Genomic DNA, 22,806 nt, shown 5'->3' with positions numbered 1-22,806 from the left:
CTCATTACCTGCACTAGGGTTAGACATGCATCATATTTGGTTGCGCATTTCCTCTGTTATGATTGTTGTTTAAATGTATGCCTTCTTTGTTTTCATTCTATTCTCTGTGTCTGTGTTTTGTTTTCTTGTATTCTTTTGTTCGTGTTTTGCTTTTGTTTTCTCTATTTTCCCTATTTATCTGTTTCTTCTGTCTACTGCTTCTCGGTATTCTGCTATTTATCTGCTAAACAACACGGAATTAATGAACGTAACTAATAACCCCGGCCCTACTAAGAACTCCCCAGTTCTTACCCATTCTCTCTCCCTTCCCCCTTCAGATGGAAGCATGAGTACCCTTCCGTAGTTTGCTGATGACTGTTCTGCAAAGAAGATTCAGCTCTAGTTGGCCTTCTGAGTCTAGAGTGAACTCCGTTACCTGTTTATATGTATATACTGTGAGGCCAGCCAACGTCTGCATCCTGCTTATCTACAAACTTTAACCTCCTCCGTACGATGTTGCTGGTGTGCGAAATCGTGATCATTCCTTCCTTGGTAACGGCGCTAAAAACTCAATACACACGTTCATGTTCTTAATTCTGTTTCACAACTTCGTACAACTAACCAGCAAGTGCACTAGGTCATCCAAGTAATAAACCTTACGTGAGTAAAGGTCGATCCCACGGAGATTGTCAGCTTGAAGCAAGCTATGGTCACCTTGTAAATCTCAGTCAGGCAGATTCAAATGGTTATGGTGATTTAATAATTAAAAGATAAACAAAACATAAAATAAAGATAGAGGTACTTATGTAATTCATTAGTGAGAACTTCAGATAAGCGTATAGAGATGCTTTCGTTCCTCCTGAACCTCTGCTTTCCTGCTGTCTTCATCTAATCAGTCTTACTCCTTTCTATGGCAAGCTATATATTGGGTATTACCGTTGTCAGTGGCTACATCCCGTTTTCTCTGTGAAAATGGTCTGATGCGCTGTCACTGCATGGCTAATCATCTGGAGGTTCTCGATCATACTGGAATAGGATTCACCATCCTTTTGCGTCTGTCATTACGCCCAGTACTCGCGAGTTTGAAGCTCGTCACAGCCATCCCTTTCCAGATCCTACTCGGAATACCACAGATAAGGTTTAGACTTTCCGGATCTCAAGAATGGCCATCCATGGGTTCTGACTTATACCACGAAGATTCTGATTAAGAAATCCAAGAGATACTCATTCAATCGAAGGTAGAACGAAAGTGGTTGTCAGGCACACGTTCATAGGGAATGATGATGAGTGTCACGATCTTCACATTCATGTTGAGGTGCGAATGAATATCTTAGAAGCGGAATAAGTCGAATTGAATAGAAAAACAGTAGTACTTTGTATTAATTCTTGAGGAACAGCAGAGCTCCACACCTTAATCTATGGTGTGTAGAAACTCTACCGTTGAAAATACATAAGTGATGAAGGTTCAGGCATGGCCGAATGACCAGCCCCCCCTAAAGGTCTAAGATAGCATAAAACTAATCAAAGATTTCCTACAAAGATAGTAAAAAGTCCTATTTATACTAAACTAGTTACTAGGGTTTACAGAAATGAGTAAATGATGCAGAAATCCATTTCTGGAGCCCACTTGGTGTGTGCTTGGGCTGAGCTTGAAGTTTACACGTGGAGAGGTCTTTCTTGGAGTTGAACGCCAGTTTGTAATGTGTTTCTGGCGTTGAACTCCACTTTGCAACTTGTTTCTGGCGCTGAACGCTAGACTGCAACATGGAACTAGCGTTCAACGCCAGTTTGCGTCATCTAAACTCGGACAAAGTATGGACTATTATATATTGCTGGAAAGCCCTGGATGTCTACTTTCCAATGCAATTAGAAGCGCACCATTTGGAGTTCTGTAGCTCCATAAAATCCACTTTGAGTGCAGGGAGGTCAAAATCCAACAGCATCTGCAGTCCTTCTTCAACCTCTGAATCTGATTTTTGCTCAAGTCCCTCAATTTCAGCCAGAAAATACCTGAAATCATAGAAAAACACAAAAACTCATAGTAAAGTCCAGAAATGTGATTTTAAATTAAAAACTAATAAAAATATACTAAAAACTAACTAAATCATACTGAAAACTATGTAAAAACAATGCCAAAAAACGTATAAATTATCTGCTCAAGGTATTAAGAACTTTGTAGGATCTTGTTTCTTCTGAGGTAATGTCAGTTGATCCAGATTACTCAGTTCATTGATGAGCAAGGGAGGTTCATCTTCCCAAGTCTCATTACCAAATAATTTGGCATTTAGCTTCATGATTGCACCAAGGTACTTGGCAACTTACTCTTCAGTAACATCCTCATTCTCTTCAGAAGAAGAATACTCATCAGAGCTCATGAAGGGCATAAGGAGGTTCATTGGAATCTCTATGGTCTCTAGATGGGCCTTAGAGTCCTTTGGTTCCTCAAAGAGAAACTCCTTGTTGATCACTGGACGTCCCAGGAGGTCTTCCTCACTGGGATTCACGTCCTCTTCCTCCCTTGTAGGTTCGGCCATGATTGTTATATCAATGGCCTTGTACTCTCTCTTTGGATTCTCTTCTGTATTGCTTGGGAGAGTACTAGGAGGGGTGATTCCTTTACTCAGCTGGCCCACTTGTGCTTCCAAATTTCTAATGGAAGACCTTGTTTCATTCATGAAACTCACAGTGGCCTTAGATAGATCAGAGACTAAATTTGCTAAGCTAGATAGATTCTGCTCAGAATTCTCTGTCTATTGCTGAGTGGATGATGGAAAAGGTTTACTATTGTTAAACCTGTTTTTTCCACCATTATTAAAGCCTTGTTGAGGCTTTTATTGATCCTTCCATTAGAAATTTGGATGATTTCTCCATGAGGGGTTATAGGTGTTTCCATAAGGTTCACCCATGTAATTCACCTCTGCTATTGCAGGGTTCTCAGGATCATAAGCTTCTTCTTCAGAAGATGCCTCTTTAGTACTGTTGGATGATTCTTTCAATCCATTCAGACTCTGAGAGATCATATTGACTTGCTGAGTCAATATTTTATTCTGAGCCAATATGGCATTCAGAGTATCAATTTCAAGAACTCCCTTCCTCTGAGGCGTCCCATTACATACAGGATTCCTCTCAGAAGTGTACATGAACTGGTTATTTGCAACCATGTCAATGAGTTCCTGAGCTTCTGCAGGCGTTTTCGTTAGGTGAACGGATCCACCTGCAGAATGGTCCAGTGACATCTTTGATAACTCAGACAGACCATCATAGAATATATCCAGGATGGTCCATTCTGAAAGCATGTCAGAAGGACACTTTTTGGTCAGTTCCTTGTATCTCTCCCAAGCTTCATAGAGGGATTCTCCTTCTTTCTGTCTGAAGGTTTGAACATCCACTCTAAGCTTGCTAAGCTTTTGAGGAGGAAAGAACTTGGCTAAGAAAGCCGTGACCAGCTTATCCCAAGAGTTCAGGTTGTCTTTAGGTTGAGAGTCCAACCATACTCTAGTTCTATCTCTTACAGCAAACGGGAAAAGCATAAGCCTGTAGACCTCGGGATCAACCCCATTGGTCTTTACAGTATCACAGATCTGCAAGAATTAAGTTAAAAACTGAAAAGGATCTTCGGATGGAAGTCCATGAAACTTGCAGTTCTGTTGCATCAGAGAAACTAATTGAGGTTTCAGCTCAAAATTGTTTGCTCCAATGGCAGGGATTGAGATGTTTCTTCCATGTAAATTGGAATTAGGTGTAGTAAAGTCACCAAGAATCTTCCTTGCATTATTATTATTTTCAGCCATATCTTCTTCTTTTTCAAAAATTTCTGTCAGATTTTCTCCAGAGAGTTGTGCTTTAGCTTCCCTTAGCTTCCTCTTCAGAGTCCTTTCAGGTTCAGGATCAGCTTCAACAAGAATGTTCTTATCCTTGTTCCTGCTCATATGAAAAAGAAGAGAACAGAAAATAATAGGGATCCTCTTTGCCTCAGTAGAGAGAGGTTCCTTTATGTGAGTAGAAGAAGAAATGGAATAAGAGTGAAGAAGAATGGATAATCCAAACACAAGGGTGAGGATAGGAGCAGAGATATGAGATGAAAAGAAGTGTTAGTAGATGAATAAATAAATAGAAGGAGATGAGAGAGAGGGAATTCGAAAATTAAACAAAATAGAATAAAAATATTTTAAAATTAATTTAAAATTCAAAAATTAAAATTGAAATTGAATTAAAATTAAAATTAAGAACAATCAGTTAATTAAAAAGGAATTTTGAAAAAGAGGGGAAAGGATTTTCGAAAATTAGAAAGAGAGAGTTAGTTAGGTAGTTTTAAAAAAGATATGATTGAAACAACAAGATAAGATTGATTGAAAAAGATTTGAAAATAAATTTTGAAAAGATAAGAAGTTAGAAGAGATTTTGAAATTAATTTTGAAAAAGATGTGATTGAAAATTAAAAAGATGTGATTGAAACAAAAAGATAAGATTGATTGAAAAAGATTTGAAAAAGAAATTTAAAAAGATTTGATTTTAAAAATTAAAGTTGATTACTTGACTAACAAGAAACAAAAAGATTTGATTTTAAAATTTAAAGATTGAACCTTTCTTATTAGGCAAGTAACAAACTTAAAAAATTTTGAATCAAAACATTAAATGCTAATAAAATTTTCGAAAATTAAGAAATAAAATAAGAAAAAGATTTTGAAAGTTAATTTGAATATTTTCGAAAAAATGAAAAAGATTTTGAAAAATTTTAAAAAGAATTCGAAAATATGAAAAGAAAATTGAAAAAGATTTGATTTTGAAAAAGATTTTGAAAAAGTTAATTTGATTTAACTCATAAGAAACAACTAAATTTTAAAAAGTTTTGAAAAAGTCAACTCAAAATTTCGAAAATTTATGAGTGAAAAAGGGAAAGATATTTTTTTGATTTTTGAATTTTTAATGATGAAAGAGAAAAACACAAAATTGACTCAATGCATGAAAATTTTGGATCAAAACATGTGATGCATGCAAGAACACTATGAATGTCAAGATGAACACCAAGAACACTTTGAATGTCAAGATGAACACCAAGAACTTATTTTTGAAAATTTTTAAGAAAAGAAAAACATGCAAGATACCAAACTTAAAAATTTTTATTCTTTAGACATTAATAATTCAAGAATGCATATGAAAAACAAGGAAAGACACAAAACAAGAAAATATGAAGATCAAACAAGAAGACTGGCCAAGAACAACTTGAAAATCATGAAGAACATTATGAATGCATGAATTTTCGAAAAATGCATAATTTTTTAGAAAAAATGCAATTGACACCAAACTTCAAAATTGACTCAAGACTCAAACAAGAAACACAAAATATTTTTTATTTTTGTGATTTTATAATAATTTTTTTTGGATTTTCGAAATTTAATTAGGAAAAACGAAAAAGAAGAAAAATTTTTGTATTTTTCGAAAATAAGAAACAAAAAGCTTAAAATTAAAATAAAATTACCTAATCTGAGCAACAAGATGAACCGTCAGTTGTCCAAACTCGAACAATCCCCGGCAATGGCGCCAAAAACTTGTTGTGCGAAATCGTGATCATTCCTTCCTTGGTAACGACGCTAAAAACTCAATACGCACGTTCATGTTCTTAATTCTGTTTCACAACTTCTTACAACTAACCAGCAAGTGCACTGGGTCGTCCAAGTAATAAACCTTACGTGAGTAAAGGTCGATCCCACGGAGATTGTCGGCTTGAAGCAAGCTATGGTCACCTTGTAAATCTCAGTCAGGAAGATTCAAATGGTTATGATGATTTAATAATTAAAAGATAAACAAAACATAAAATAAAGATAGAGGTACTTATGTAATTCATTGGTAAGAACTTTAGATAAGCGTATAGAGATGCTTTTGTTCCTTCTGAACCTCTGCTTTCCTGCTGTCTTCATCCAATCAGTCTTACTCCTTTCTATGGAAAGCTATATATTGGGCATCACCGTTGTCAATGACTACATCCTGTCACTACGCCCAGCACTCGCCCAGCACTCGATCATACTGGAATAGGATTCACCATCCTTTTGCGTCTGTCACTACGCCCAGCACTCGCGAGTTTGAAGCTCGTCACAGCCATCCCTTGCCGGATCCTACTCGGAATATAACAGACAAGGTTTAGACTTTCCGGATCTCAAGAATGGCCATCCATGGGTCTGACTTATACCACGAAGATTCTGATTAAGAAATCCAAGAGATACTCATTCAATCGAAGGTAGAACGAAAGTGGTTATCAGGCACACGTTCATAGGGAATGATGATGAGTGTCACGATCATCACATTCATGTTGAAGTGCGAATGAATATCTTAGAAGCATAATAAGTTGAATTGAATAGAAAAACAGTAGTACTTTGTATTAATTCATGAGGAACAGCAGAGCTCCACACCTTAATCTATGGTGTGTAGAAACTCTACCGTTGAAAATACATAAGTGATGAAGGTTCAGGCATGACCGAATGGCCAGCCCCCCCTAAAGGTCTAAGATAGCATAAGACTAATCAAAGATTTCCTACAAAGATAGTAAAAAGTCCTATTTATACTAAAATAGTTACTAGGGTTTACAGAAATGAGTAAATGATGCAGAAATCCACTTCTGGGGCCCACTTGGTATGTGCTTGGGCTGAGCATGAAGTTTACACGTGGAGAGGTCTTTCTTGGAGTTGAACGCCAGTTTGTAACGTGTTTCTGGCGTTGAACTCCACTTTGCAACTTGTTTCTGGCGCTGAACGCCAGACTACAACATGGAACTGGCGTTCAACGCCAGTTTGCGTCACTTAAAATCGGGCAAATTATGGACTATTATATATTTCTGAAAAGCCCTGGATGTCTACTTTCTAACGCAATTAGAAGCGTGCCATTTGGAGTTCTGTAGCTCCAGAAAATCCACTTTGAGTGCATGGAGGTCAGAATCCAATAGCATCTGCAGTCCTTCTTCAACCTCTGAATCTGATTTTTGCTCAGGTCCCTCAATTTCAACCAGAAAATACCTGAAATCATAGAAAAACACACAAACTCATAGTAAAGTCTAGAAATGTGATTTTAAATTAAAAACTAATAAAAATATACTAAAAACTAACTAAATCATACTGAAAACTATGTTAAAACAATGCCAAATAGTGTATAAATTATCCGCTCATCAGTTGCCACTCGATGAAGTACTCGACAGACGCTCTTTGATGACATATGATCGTACAGAGGATTAGTAGACGACCTTTCACCTTTTGATGACGATCCACCTGACTTGAGTTTTGAAGACCTAGAACATACTTTCCCTCACTTTAGTAGTTTAGAGGGACTAGGTGAGTATAGAGTCTAGGCTAGCCTGCGCGCCAGCTTAGGGACTTCTTGAACAGGTCAGGACTTGGGATGTTGTATGTATATATATGTATATAGTTATTATCTAGCTATGTCTAGGGGTGTTCTAACTAAAAGTCTATACTCTAATAAAGGCTGGATCACCGAATATTGTCAACTGCTTGTGATGTATTTATGTGTGGTTGTTTATAATTGTTTTATATATTATCAGTTGTGAATTGATTATGAATGATACTATTTCTTAATCCAAACATTTTTTTTAAAAAAAAAAAGTACCTCGTAAAATAACTACGCTTTTAACAACGAATCAGGCTCATATAATAAATAATAGATAATAATTAGGTAGACAAGTTGGTTGCGCTCAGTTTCTAGTATGATCATGACGTACCAGAAATTGGGTCGTTACATTAATCACTCTATTCTTCTTTTTATCCTTACTTTCTATAACTTTGTTCTTCATCTAACCAATCAACAATTATAGAATACAGACATACAAAAAATCATGAGGTCTTTATTTAAGGTTGTAATGGGGCCAAGGTAAAGGTAAGGGTGTATGTATAAGGCTAAGTGAGCTAATAAGTGAATCTTTGATTAGTCTAAGATCTCACCTAACATACATATTTATAAAGCAAAGCTTCTTTACCTATTTACCCAATTTTTTTCACTTTGTATTGCAAGCTCATATATTAACTTTAACTTTTGTCCCATGTGCATTGATTCTTTTTTTATTTTGCAATTGGAGAATTTTTGTATCCCCTTTATTTAAATAGAAATTTTTTTTGTGCACATGGTAATTCAATTGTTTTGATTTCACATGAGCATGCTTCCCAAAACTTTTATTTTGAAATGTCTTTATTGTTTTTTAACTTTCTACCTTTGTTTTCATCATCCATGTTCCCATGAGGTTTCCCCACACTTAAACAATACACAATTTCTATCTTAAGCTAACCAAGGATTCAACTTGGGATTTTTATTTTGTTTTTCTGCTTAAGGCTAGTAATGTGGTTTATAGAACAAGAGGGGATTAAAAGCTCAAGGGGGCTAACAAGGGTGATGTAAAAGGTAGGCTAATTTGGGATAAGTGAGCTAGAATCAAACAATGGCCTCAATCACTTTCTTGGTATGTATCTATATTCTATAATTGGACATATAGATTAAAACAAAGTAAAGAACATCAGAATAAAAAAGAAGGGCAAAACACACAGGAATAAAAAATATTATGGTTTGAATGTAACCATACAATTAAGCTCAAAACTCACAGGCTGTGTGTTCTCTAGCTCAAAAATCATATCTCAGTTATATATATGTCATTCAAGTAAAAATTAAGAGTTCCCATTATTCTCAATGTAAATCTTAGGGTGGCTTTAAAGTTTTTGTGTTTTTCCTTGATGAAATGTTGTTAACTAACTAACATGTAATGCTATATATACAAGGTGTGTGGATTGTTTATGTTACAGTCTCTAGTTTACTTCCTTTTTTATTTTCAATTTAAATCAAACTATCATATACTAAAAGGGTAAACTATACTAATTAATCCACATATTCTATAACTAATAAGTTAGAATTGTAACTAAACTAACTGGCTAAAATATAAACCAAAGTGCAACATGTAGAAATAGAGTAGAAATACATGAAAAGAGCAATATATAAGTACTAAGAAATAAAAATAAAGATCAAAATACAGAAAAATAACAAAATAAAATAAAAAGAGTCTGTAGTGGTTCACGAAGAAAAATACGCCAGAGATGGCAACCTCCCCACACTTAAAATAAAGCATCGTCCTTGATGCTCACTCAAGCAGGATGTGAAGGAGTGTCATCACTGGAAGGATGGGTGGCTGGAGTCTCTGTGGTGGTGGTCTGAGGATCTGCCTGCTACAGAGGAGGTGCTGACTGTATAGAAACCTCTGGGTCTGCAGCCTGAATCTGATGCAGCTCCTCCTGCTGTGATGTAGCCTGCTCCGGGCCTGCCTGCTCAGCCTCTCTCTGTGGATGGGTCTCCGCCTCCTCCTCAGATGGCTCTGATGGTGTGTCAGGCTCGGAGGAGATGTCGCCGCCAGATCCTATCATCAGCTTTAGGTGCTCATAGCGTCGCTTGCTGCGACGCTCAGATCTCTCATATCGGCGTCAGTTGTGGCACTCTATCTGGTCTAGCTGCTGAAATAGGCGCTGCACGAGGTGATAAACTGGCTCTGAGGCAGGTGGAGGTGCAGTGGTGGTAGCTGGGGTAGCAATAGATGAAGAGGGGCCAGCTGAAGGTGTGGCTGTCTCATCAGGGGCAGTGAGGAATGGAGGTCTGTAGCCCAAAGCCAGAAAGTTCCTGCTGTAAGGGATAATCTTCTTGCATTCTGTAGTAGGTGGCTTCTCATCAGCATCCTCCCAAGGTACGTCAGCTCGACGGCCAAGCTGGGTAATCAGATATGGAAAGGGGAGAGTGCCTCTAACGTAGACCCTGGCCATGTAGTACCAGATGAATCGTGGCAGGTACAGGTCCTTACCCTCCATCACACACCAGAGGAGGGTGATCATAGCAACAGGTAGCTCCGTCTCATGAGTACTCGGCATAATAAAGTTGCTCAGGATCTGGTGCCAGAGCCGAGCCTCATCATTTAAGTATATCCGCTTGATTCCCTTAGGCATGGTGTTGTTCTGACCCATGACCCATGGGACAGTCGGGTCGAGGGCTATCCTTGCCTTGACCGCATCCCAGTCAAACCTCATAAAGCGCATGTCCTCCTCAGCCTTTTGGTAACCATCAAGCTGATCGGATTTAGGCTGAAGCTGCAGAATATCCTCAATGGCCTCTTCAGTGATCAGTATCTGCTTCCCTCTTAGGTTTACTGCATCTAGGGAAGTTTTGAAGTAATTGCAGTAAAACTCTCTTACCCAAGAAGCATTGACCTCTGTCAGGTTTCTCTCCAGGAAGAACCAGCCTCTTTGTTTCATTTGATCGGAGGTGTATTGCTGGAGTTCTTCCGGAATTTTCAGAGTCCGCTCCAGGTACAGGTTCCTGGAGGTTGCAAACACCGGATACTTCAGCTCGCAGTATCTGTTTGCAAACTTAATAGGATCAGTGGCAAGGAGTAGCTAGTCAGCCTTCTCCTGCGGGGTAAAGTGTTTCTCCCGCCAGGAGTCATCATGCATGATGTCCATGATGGACATAGAGGATTCTCCTCTTTTCCGTTTGCCAGTTGTTGCCTTTCCTTTTCCTTTTCCTTTTCTTTGGGTGTCAGACATCCTGAAAAATAGAAATCTAGGATATAATAAAAACAGGAAAACAAATAGGCAAATAACAAAATAAGCACATAGTAGCAAAGGAGCAGTAGAATAATGAAATGAGTTCAAGAATTGTGCATTTTGGATTGGTTTGGAATTAAAAAGCTGAGATGAGAAATTTCAATCCAAAATGTAATATAAATAGAATTCATGTTAATTAGGAAAAACCATAAACATGCCTTGAGTTAAAAAGTAAAAGAAAAGAGTGAGTCAAAAAGCAGAGGGGGTTGTTAGAAAGTTAAAAGTGGTGTTAAATTGAAAAAGAGGTTAGAAATAAAAAATCAGTGAGTTAGTAAAAAGAATGTCAGACTAAGTGGCAAGATGATTGGTTTCTAAGTAACAAGAATTTCACAATTTGAAGCAACACACAACTCATATTCAAGCAAGGAAATCATGTTGTTGATGATTCATATAGATATATCAATAACGAAAATTTGAAATCAAATCATCAATAATGTGATTTATTAATCGGGGAAACAAAAGGAATAGGATTGCTGGCCCGTGCATTCAGGAATTAGTTTGGTGAAAGCTAAGGAAAGCAAAATTGAAAATCCCAAAACCAATACATGAATGAGAATCAAAACAATTTACAGAAAATTGGGCAGCATTCTGGCTAAAATTGGATGTTCCCGGAAAATAAACAGCAAGCAGAATAGTTCATATAAATTATAACAAACTGCAAATAGATATAAATAATATGAACATGAAAGAGCAGTCGCAATAGCAGCATGAACAGTAAGAATATCATATGAACAATACTTAGATCACAACAACAGCAGAATTGCGAAAATTATAAAACAAGTAGCAAGAACAGCGCAATTAATTAGGCCTAGATCCACTAACCACATCCTAGGCTACCTAACCACCTAGAATCCACTACAACATGCATATCTAACTAGCCTAATTTTGAACATAAATGGAAAAATATCCAATTAAATACGAATTGAAAGAGTGGCGTTTGGCAGAACCTGGTAGGCGTATGAATGAAAGTAGGGCAGAGAGATAGTAGGGGGTGGTTGTGGTGGTGGCTGACGCGGCGGTTGAGGGGCGGTTAGCGCGGCGGTGGTGGCTGTTCGGAGCCAGGGGGTTTTCGGGTAGGGGTAATGGGAGGGGTAGGTGTTAAGGGGGAAGGAAGGGAAGGGGTGAGGGTGTTGGTGGTGGGTTACATGGTGGTGATGGTGGCGCGGTGGGGGGTGGTTGTTGCGGAGGGGGCAGCGGTGGTGGAGGGAAGAAGAGTAGAGAAGAAGAAGAAAGAGAGGGAATGAAGAAGGGGGGTGGCGTCGCGGTCGTGGCTGGGTGGTCGATGTTGGTGCGGCTGGTGGTGGTGGTTGTGGGTGGCGAGTGGTGGAGAGGGGGGTTATAAAGAAGAGGAAGAAGAAAGGGGTTGGGGGCGCGACAGGGTAGGGTTTCGCGTCACTGGGGGGTTAATAAATTTGAATCCACGCGATCGCGTGTGGCACTCGATCGCGTGGCTGGGGTGGAATGGGGGTTGACGCGATCGCGTGAGTGATGCGACCGCATGGAATGGAGAAAGGATGAATGACGTGGTCGCGTGGGGTATGCGACCGCGTCGCCGGAAATTGTGCAAAATGCACAATTCCAACGTCGTTTCGGCATAACTCTCTATCTCTACTGGGGTGCCATGATATCCGCACGACGCGGACGCATTGCTCACGCTATCGCGTGGGATGGGTGTTGTGCAAGTGACGCGATCGCGTCAGGGACGCGACCGCGTGGGTTGTTTTGTGCGAAACGCACAACATCCGCACGATTCAAGCCCAACTTTCTGGGGGTTGGATCTTTACGCCGATTTCCAGATCACGCGGCCGCGTGAATGACGCGGACGCATGGAAGGTGGTTTTCGCAACTGACGCGATCGCATGAGCAATGCGGTCGCATCGCACACCCTTTTTTTTTTCATATGCAATTATGCAATTATGCAGTATGCAATGTGTAACGACCCAACTTCCAATACGTCATGATCTTACCAAAAGTAAGGGGTTACTGACCTGTTTTCCTTATTAACTATTTACTATTAAGCCTTTAGTTCGATATCGCGATTCAATTTTAGTAAAAATACCAGAAATTTTTGTTTTTATTAATTAAAATCATATAGCAAACATCACCAAGTAATAATAATCACATAATTATTAATAATAGTAATATTATACAAAAGAATTTAAATAAAATTCAGGTACAACTCCTATCCCTCTGCATAAAATAAGATCTTAAGCAACAAAGGCGAGGGAATTCTATGAAAGAATCTCAAGTCATAAACTGAACTCGTAAATAAATTCTAGAATTGCCCGCAGCTTCAAACTGAATCTTCGTACTTGTGTCACAGAAAGGGTGGAAGATTTTGGGGTGAGAACAAACCACACGTTCTCAGTAGGGAATGGGAATGCCGTAAAAGTAATGATTAACATGCAAATAATTAACTTTGCTTAATAAACCATCTTTGTTAAATCCCTTGAAATACTTTTTAATCTTACTTTAGATAAATAATTACTTTCTTTAAATCTCTAAACCCAAAACAGATCTCAATCGCAAAACTTGTCATATTAAATATCTTTCAGCCACATAATTGATTCTCAGTCATAACGACAGATATTAATCATCTATTTCCATTCACAAACTACTAGCACAAGTAAGAAACTCAATTCAACACGCAAAGGAATCACAATAAGACAAACAGCACAAAGAAGTAATACAGGCAAACACAACCAAATGTAAATGCATAACCATTATGATGCATGTCTATCCTAAGCAGACCATGAGCTCACGTGTCGGTTTACACTCTGCAGCCTGACATTACCTAGGAACAAGTCCCAGATATGGCTTCCCTTTGTGTCCTTAGTGCATATGTGTCGGTGGTAAGAATACCACTCCTTCGTGACTACCAGCAGTCGGCGCAAAGCCCGACCCCATAATATACGCACAAGGGGAAACAGTGATCCTCAGTTCATGGGCGTCCCCGAGATCATTTCACAAACAAAACAGAGATCTTCAGTTCGTTGGTTATACCCGAGATCAATACACAATAACATAGCGATCTTCAGTTCGTGGGTTATACCCGAGATCAATACACAGCAAACAATGATCTTCAGTTCATGGGCTATACCCGAGATCAACATACAACAATTCATGGGTTATTCCCGTAATCAATGATTATCAGTCCGTGGGTTTTTCCCGCATATAAAACAAATAACAATCTATAGGTTTTCCCGAGATCAATGATCATTCAGTTCGTGGGTACTTCCCGATTTTAACCAATTATCAATTTTGCGTTTCCCCCGTAGTTAAACAACTAACAGTTCGTGGGGTATTCCCGCCTTCTATCATTTTTCATTATCCTTTTCTCAATCTCAACAATCCACAAATCAATCTTCATTCTCTCTTTCCCTTTAAATCCTTAACACATCTTCTTAAACCTTCCTTGATTTTCTCAAGCATTTGTTCATGAAAATCTTAATCCTCATTTCAGTTCATAATCTCTACTTTAACAATCTTAATTCAAAACTAACTTTAGAACTATTTTTTTTAGTTTAACCTTCTTCAAAAGACTTAAGTAAATCATATATTTTAAATTCACTAAATACTTTTTGAAATATAATCCTCTCATTAAAATTATTCAAATAAAATTCTTCCAAGTTTACTAACTTCCCAAAGACTCAAAAATCATCTCTCTCTTTACTATTCAAATTCAAATATTATAAATTCATCAAACTTCTAAAAAGTAAACCTTTATTTCAAGCTTAAAACATAATTCTTTTCATATTGAATCAATCTCAAAACATAGTTTCTTTCTTAAATAGTTTAATTTTGAAACATAAACCTTTCTCTGGTAAATCGAATTTAAAATAGAATAATTCTTTTCTTAACTAAATAAAAGTCAAGTAATATAATTTTCCAAATTCAAAAGTTTTAAAATAACTTTTCAAATAAAACCTCAGATTTTTTATAAAATTTCGGCAGCACCTCCCCTAAAACTCGTACTTAGCCACCCTTACGGGTTCCCTCTTTCCCAACAAATCACTGGCCCTTTTTATCAGCAGTTTTCACAACAACAGAATCTCAGTAATCAATTCATCATAAATCAGTTTAACAAATCGACATCCTAACATTAATTAAAATCAAAGTTTTCATAAATCGATCTTTAAAAGTGAATCAAGCCAGCTTCGAAAATTCATAACTAATACTCCAAACCCATCCTTTCATATTTCCAATTATTCTTAAAGTTATTTAGTTATTAGCAAAGTTACCAATTTATTCTAAAGATCATACTTTAAGAAAGTACTTTAGTAATCAACCTTCAATCCTTTAACCGTTCTCAAAATCAACCCTGGTTAACCTTAAATCAACAATAACAACCAACTCAACATAATCAACTAAAATCTGAATTTCCAACAACTCTGAAATAATCAGAAGGCAGTCACAATTAAACCATTATCACAACAATTCCAAACCGAGCACAATCTTGAATCAGTTCAACACTCAGTACAATATTATCTAGTCAAGTTAACATATCCAGTAACCAATAATTTCTCAAACAAGCTTGCAACAATATCCACCATCATCAATTGCATTTCAATTTCACAACTAAATCAAGAAATCAGCATAACCAGAAATTCGAATAATTAGTCACTTTCAAACAATTCAATCATGGCTCACAAATCACAATTCACAGCCTCAAATCAAAATCAATTTTAATACCACACCAATCTTACTCCCACAACCTCCTTCCAAACTTAATTCCACCAACCAATTTCTCATAACAAAACCATACATTCACAGCAACAATCCAAACTCAATTCATCAATTATCCATTCAACAGCTTTTCAATAATTAACTCAACATATTTCAATTTAATAAATTACACTAAATTAATCATTATCCACAATAGCATCTAATTTCAATCACAGTTCAGAATAATCACAACTAACTAATTTCAAATGCATTTCAAGTCATTCATGTCAATTAAGAAATTCTTAACTATTATTAACCATTTGCACTTATCCAATAACTTTGTAGGCATTCTAAATTAAAAACGTTAAATCCCCTACCTCAATTAGCCGTAATTGAAGAATTTAAACGCGGTAAACCCAATATTACGAATCCACAGCAGCAGCGGTGCTCCATCAAATCCCAGCACCTGTTCTTAGCTTCGGTGGTGACTTAGCAGCAGCCTCCAAATAGTGCCGGCAGCTACCTCCAGTAAGGGCGGTGGCACGGTAATTTACAATAATCTCTTTATACAATACAAACAGTTTCACGGACAAGCTTCAAAGTAGAAATAAATTGGTAGGACAAGGAAGCAGAAACAGGGGGCAGAGCTTACCAAAACAGTAGTGGTTCTAATGGTGGTTTCCTGGGCAGCTCGAATGTTGGTTCTTGGTGGCAGAGAGCTCCGGCAACTCACAGAACCCAGAAGCAGAGGCAGAACAGGGGATAAAAATGAGCACTGACATGGATGGATTGCTTCAGAACCAGAACAATATCCTCAGCAAGCTCCAACGACCTTCCCAGAGACAGCTACGGCGGCACGGTGGTTTGGCAACGGCATCCCGCGGTGACGGCGACAAGGCTGGTCGTGGGCTTCTCTTCTACGTGCGTCTCTCTATTCTCCGTCGGCGATGCGTGACAGAGTGGCTCTAAGGCAAATCGACAGCGACAATGAACAGGACGCCACGGTGGCCGAACGCGAATGAACGACGGCGACGCGGGCTCGGGCTCTATGGACTGGTTGGCGCTGCAAAGCAGCTTGACGGCGAGCCCCAGGGCGGCGGCAGAACAGCCAGTCGCGGTGTCCTTCTCCCACTCTCCTCTGGTGCGCTTGATTCCTCTTCCTCCACGAACGGCGACAGCATCGGCGTGGAGAACGGCGGCACGATGCAATGGCAGCGGCGTCTTCCTTCTCTTCCATCGATGAGTGGGGAGCTATGTGTGTGTGTTGTGTTGTGTTGATGAGAGGGGGTACGACTGAGTACACATGGAGCTGAGGTGAGGGTGTGTGATGGGGGGGTAACGGCGGCTGAAGGGAGAAGAAAATGTGTGGGTTAGGGTTTCTCATTAGGAACTTAGGGTTTCCAATTTGGGAAATTAGGGGTTTCTGAGTTTGATTTGGGAATTAGGGTTAGAAATTAGGATTTTATAAAAGAATATGGATAGATATGAATAGATATTTTGACAAAATTAAATAGTAGATTAATTTTAGAATCAAATATACTCTATTAAAAATATTTAGGAACATTATTTATCAAGTTATAAAATGAACAAGTTAATTATATTTTGTAAAGTACAATTTAAATTCAAATATCAATTTTCTAGATTAAATCATACAAATCTCTATTATTTTTCTATCTCCGAAACTTTAATTTCAATTTATAAAATCATTAATTATAATAAAAATTGTACATAAATATTAATTGATGTAAACTTAAAGTATTTATAAAAATTAATCTAATCATTTCTAATAAATTAATTTCTAAGAGTTCAAATTAATAACATAATTCATTCAAAATAGAATTTATTTAAATTAAATTATACAATTCTTTCTTATTTTTCAATTACCAAAATTATAATTTCAATTATACCAAATATCTAATAAAATTTATATAAAAATTCTAATTAATTTAAACTCCAATTATCATGAAACTCCATTTAATTACCTTTAGCAAAATAATTTTCTTAAAATAAATCACAAATAACTAATTATTTGATTTTCAAAAACTAGGGTTGTTACACAATGCTAATGAATAATATTCAGGTTCAATTGAAAAAAGAATAAAAATAAATAACACGAAATAAAACTGAAAAAGAAACGACCATACCATGGTGGGTTGTCTCCCACTTAGCACTTTTAGTTAAAGTCCTTAAGTTGGACATTGGATGAGCTTCCTGTTATGGTGGCTTATGCTTAAACTCATCCAGAAATCTCCACCAATGTTTGGAATGCCAACAGCCTCCGGGGTCCCAAACTAGGCATGTAAAGCTTCTGAGCAGCTTCAAACAGATTCTCAGGCTCCCGGGGTGATGAATGTCCGAATAGATTCCAGGATCCCAAACTTTGCTTTTAAATCCACCTTCGTCTTGATCTATATTTTTTCATCCGGGCAATTTAGAAATTAGATTCTCACCAAGATAACCAAACGTTTTCCGAGATCCATTCGATTGAACGTGATGCCAATCCGTGCACTTCGAGTTGAAGCGTGGAACCTTATTGAACCTTGTGCACCAGCTCTGAGTGCGAGCCATTTCCCTCTTCCTCTTAAAGCCGCAGAGAGCTCTAAGCTGGCCATCTGTTTCAAGCAAACCATATTAAAGTGGAAAAGTAAAGATAAAGGTTAAGGATTGTACCCACTTGAAGCTTGTATTAGGTGTTAATGGCCTTGGGGTAGGTGTGTCCAGTGGTTCTGTAAGTTCTACTCCCTTGTGCTCTTCTGTGAATTTCTCCACTTCCTTGCAGAATTCTTCAAATGCAACATCGTCCTGATCAAAGTCTTCTATGGCTTCCTCATCACTCAAGTCATAAGCTGGAGGTTGAGAGAAATCTACCTCCGCATCTTCTTCGTATTCACTTGGATAAGGTTCTTCAATCTCAGAGAGTTCACTTACGGATGCAAGTTCATTACTAGGAGAACTTGACTTGTGACTATCATCATCAAGGAGATTTGCTTCTTGGATTATTCTGTCTAGTTCTTCATAAAAGACTTGCCTTGGGGGTTGTGCATTATCCTCCTTAGCATCAATTGTAACGTCCTTGACAGAATTTTCCACAACTCTGGATTCCCATGGAAGTTCAGCGTCTCCTAAGTTTTCAACCAACTCTTCTTCATTTATAATGACAGCTTCCTCTACTTGTTCCAGTACGAAGTCACGCTCTATTTTGTCTACTGAAGTTTCTAGTATCTCCTTCATGCTACGCTCTTCATTAGATTGTCCACATGGGGTTGTGGGATTTCCTTGAATGCCCGAACGTCTAGAAGATAATTGACTTATTGCTTGCTCCAGTTGATGAAGGGTTGTTTGAAGTTGATCTACTGTTTCCTTGAGGCGAGCCTGTGATTTTGGAGGTGATGGATTTGGACATGTTACGTAGGGAAGTGGTGGTATTTGGGAGTAATCGGATTGAGATTGAGGTAAATAAGGATCATATGGTAGTGAATTATGAAAAGGAACTTGTGAGTGTGGTGGTTCAAAGCTACGTTGAGAGGGTGGTCTATAAGCACAGGGTGGGGCTTGTTGGTAGTTACAGGGTGGTCCACCATATCTATCAGCTTGGTATGCATTGTAGAATGGTCTTTGTCCATGATATCTTGGAGGGTGTTGTTGCCTAAAGGGTTGATCAAATCCTCTTGGCTCCATCCATCTTTAATTTCTCTGACCTTGATGCATATTCCTGTTATAGCTTTCACTCCTTTCAATAATATTAGAACCAAACTCAAAGCGAGAGGGGTGAGAATTCATAGTAGCTAATAAAAATTAAAAAGCAAAAATAAAATAAATAAACAGGCAAAATAAAATATTTATAATAACCAATAATAAGGCACACGTTTGCAAATACCCGGCAACGGTGCCATTTTGACGTTAGGATTTTTGCTGGTAAAGAATTTTATAAAAATAGTCGCCTTGTAGATATAGTTTCTAAACCGACAGAAATCCCTTCGTACAAACGTTTTGGTTGTCACAAGTAACAAACCCCTTTAAAATTAATAACCGAAGTATTTAAACCTCGGGTCGTCTTCTCAAGGAACTGTAGGGAGCTTTGTTCTTACTATTGGTTATGAAGATTGTAAATTGGGGGTTTTGAAAGTAAGGAACAAGTAATTTGAATGACAAGTAAAATAAATAAATAACTGTAAAACACACTTTTGGCAAGGTATGAGAAATTGGAAGTCCTATCCTAGTTATCCTTATCAATGGTGATGAGAATTGAGTCTTACTCCCACTTAGTTAGCCTTTACTAAAGCAAGGGAAGATCAAGTGGATTAAATAGTCTGATCTTCAGGTTCTAGTCAATTCCTGAGAAAGGACTGGTATTATTGAAGTTCAATTCAATTAGCAAAGATAACAATTATCGATCACGTTGAGTTTGATAACTCCTGAATTACTGATTTCTTAACCAAGACCAAAAGAGGAAAAGTAAATCTACTCGAATAAAAATATCTTCAGGTTGGAATTAACAGTAACATAAACAAAAGAGAGCAATCATAAACTGAAATACCTCAAATAACATTAATTAAGAGAATTATCTGTAACATAGAAAAGTTCATAAATTAAATTGAGAAGATAATAAAAAGGAAAGTTGAACCTGATAAAAAGGGACGATCATGAAAGCAAGAAAAATCCTAAATCCTAATCCTAAGAGAGAGAGGAGAGAACCTCTCTCTAAAAACTACATCTAAATCATCAAAAGTAAATAATTGGAGACTCTCCTTCGAATGGATGCATTCCCCCACTTTATAACCTCTAATCTGTGCTTTTTGTACTTGGATCTGGGCCAAAAAGGGCTTCAGAAATCGCTGGGAGCGTTTTTTGTAATTTCTGGTGCGTGGCCTCTATCACGCGTTCGCGTGGGTCACTCGGTCGCGTCATCTGGAGTTTTCCTTATCACGCGTTCGCTTCGGTTATTAGTCCGCGTCATCTTTGTTCTGCTCAAGGCGCGCGTTCGCATCATTCACGTATTCGCGTCGCGCTCTCTTCGCGCTGGGCATGCGGCCGCGTCGTCCACGCGTTCGCGTCGCGGCCAGTTTCTTCAAAAACTCCATTTTGTGCTTTCCTTCCATTTTTGTATGTTTTCTTTCCATCCTTTAAGTCATTCCTGCCTTAGAAGATCTGAAACTACTCAACACACAAATCACGACATCGAATGGTAATAAAGGGTAATTAAAATAATTATTCTTAAAGCATAGGAAACATGTTTTTCACATATCTCACATAATAAGGAAGGAAAAGTAAAACCATGCAATTAACATGAATAAGTGAGTGAAGGATTGAATAAATCACTTAAATTAGGCACAAAATATATCATAAAATATGGGTTTATCAACTGGCGTGCCACGCCCTTGCTTCATGCTTGGCTAGGCTTCTCTGGAAAGTTGAACTAGCGTGGCACGCCCAGGGTCTGGCGTGCCATGCCCCTTTTGTGAGTGAGTGGTTCCTCTGTTTGGCGTGCCACGCCACGAGATCAAGTGGCATGCCCCAATGCTTCTCTCTTGAATGACACTGGCGTGCCACGCCTGGTTGCTCAAGTGGCACGCCTAAATGAAGAATAGTGAATGGCGTGCCACGCCTTCGATACCAAGTGGCACGCCCCATGTAATTGGCCTCCTTCATCCTCTTTGGAAACTTAAACCAGTGTGCCACGCCTAGAGGCTGGCGTGCCACGCCCATGATCTTGTCTTGGTTCCAGTGGTTGGCATGCCACGCCTCAGTCTTCAAGTGGCACGCCATAGTGAAATGCCAACGTTGGCGTGCCACGCCTTCGATACCAAGTGGCACGCCCAGTCCTTGCTTTTGGTCCTTTGTGCATTGGCGTGCCACGCCTGGTTGCTCAAGTGGCACGCCCAGTCTTCAATTGCCTTCAGCCCCTTCTTTGGATTGTTGTACCAGCGTGCCATGCCATGCTGTTCAAGTGGCACACCCATGGATTTGTGGACAATTCAAGCTTGGCGTGCCACGCTTGGGTTCTCAAGTGGCACGCCCAAGTGACTTCTTGGGACTGGCGTGCCATGCCTTCGACATCAAATGGCATGCCATAGTAAAGGTTCTTCTTGGAATGGTGAGTTGGCATGGCACGCCCATAGTAGTTGATGGGTTAGGCGTGCCACACCCAGCTTGGCGTGCCACGCCCCTTTTGTGTCCTCCATTGTAGCTCTCTGGAATTTTGTATTAGTGTGCCACGCCCAGTCTCTGGCGAGCCACGCCCACATGCATGCTTGGACTTCTTTTCTGGACTTCAGTATTGGCGTGCCACGCCAGTGCATTTTTGTGGTGTTTGCTTCAAGTGGCACGCCAGTTTCACACGCCCAGCTTCTTGTTTGTCTTCCACCTAATTTTTGATGCTTTTCTCACCTGAAATTCAGCACAACTTATCTCAAAGTGGTGTACCATAATATTCATCAAATAATGCATGAATTGTACTGATCAAATGAGGTTTATGCTCTTTTATGGTCTTCTTTATGCAAGAAAGAAGGGTAGATGATGCAAGTCATCACAAGGCAGTGGAGGAACATAGGGCTTCACTTCATCTTTCTTCTCTTGTGACTGTGACTCTGAGACTTGCTTGCCTTTTCTTGGAGCTTGTGGTTCATTGTCCTTCTTGGGATCCACCTTATCATTTTTCTCAATCTCTGTCTCTTCCTGGCTGGCATCCTTGTTGTCCTTTCCCAATGTTTTACCACTCCTAAGATGTATAGCCTTGCATTCCTCCTTTGGATTTAGGATGGTGTCACTTGGGAAGGCATTAATTGGCCTCTCAACAGGCTACTTGGATAGTTGCCCTATTTGTCTTTCATGGTTTCTCATTGATGCTTCATAGTTCTTGTTTGCAATCTCTTGGTTCTTCATGAGCTTTTCCATCATCATTTCTAGATTGAAAATTCTTTGAGACTCTTGATGTGGCTACGGTTGTGTTTGAGATATTGGTTGTTGATGGAAGTTGGTTGGGTTATTTGAAGAGTTATTTTGTGGGCAGAATGTGGATGTGGAAAAGTTATTTTGTGGTTTTCTGTATAGATTGTTGTTAGTGGGGTGATGGTTTTGGTTGTTTGTGTTACAAAAGTTATTGGGATTGGAGTTCTTCTGCCATTGGTTCTGATTGTCTCCTTACCGCAAGTTGAGATGGTTCCTCCATGAGGAATTGTATGTGTCCCCATGGAAATCATTAATGGAAGAGCTTGTGTTCTGCATATGTTGCACTTGCTCAGGCTGCTGCTCATTGATGTATGGCTTAAAGCTTTCTTTATTTTGGCCCCATGCATTTGAAGCTTGGCTTGTTATGCTGATTGCAGCCAATTGAAGTCCATCCATCCTTTTTGCTAACATTTCCATCTGCTACTGGATTTTTGATGCACGAAAACTTGTCTCTCAACAAATTTCCCTCGGCAAGTATACCGAATTGTCATCAAGTAAAATCTCACAATAGAGTGAGGTCGAATCCCACAGGCATTGATTGGTCAAGCAACTTTAATTAGAGGAATGTTCTGATTGAGCTAAG

The 22,806-nt window shown here is 38.7% G+C and overlaps 1 non-coding gene across 1 annotated transcript; it reads left to right on the top strand.

The window, feature by feature from the left end:
* The first annotated feature begins 3,269 nt into the window (after positions 1-3,269).
* Positions 3,270-3,377, top strand: LOC148548578 (small nucleolar RNA R71). Its single transcript, XR_015898919.1, has one exon. It is a non-coding gene; the product is annotated as a small nucleolar RNA R71 (small nucleolar RNA).
* The last annotated feature ends 19,429 nt before the right edge of the window (positions 3,378-22,806 follow it).

Source organism: Arachis ipaensis, chromosome B8 (assembly GCF_059453495.1).
Source record: "Arachis ipaensis isolate K30076 ecotype BB chromosome B8, ASM5945349v1, whole genome shotgun sequence".
Taxonomy (NCBI): Eukaryota; Viridiplantae; Streptophyta; class Magnoliopsida; order Fabales; family Fabaceae; genus Arachis; species Arachis ipaensis.
The sequence above is the reverse complement of the archived record's forward strand: the minus strand, read 5'-3'. Positions and strand labels throughout refer to the sequence as shown.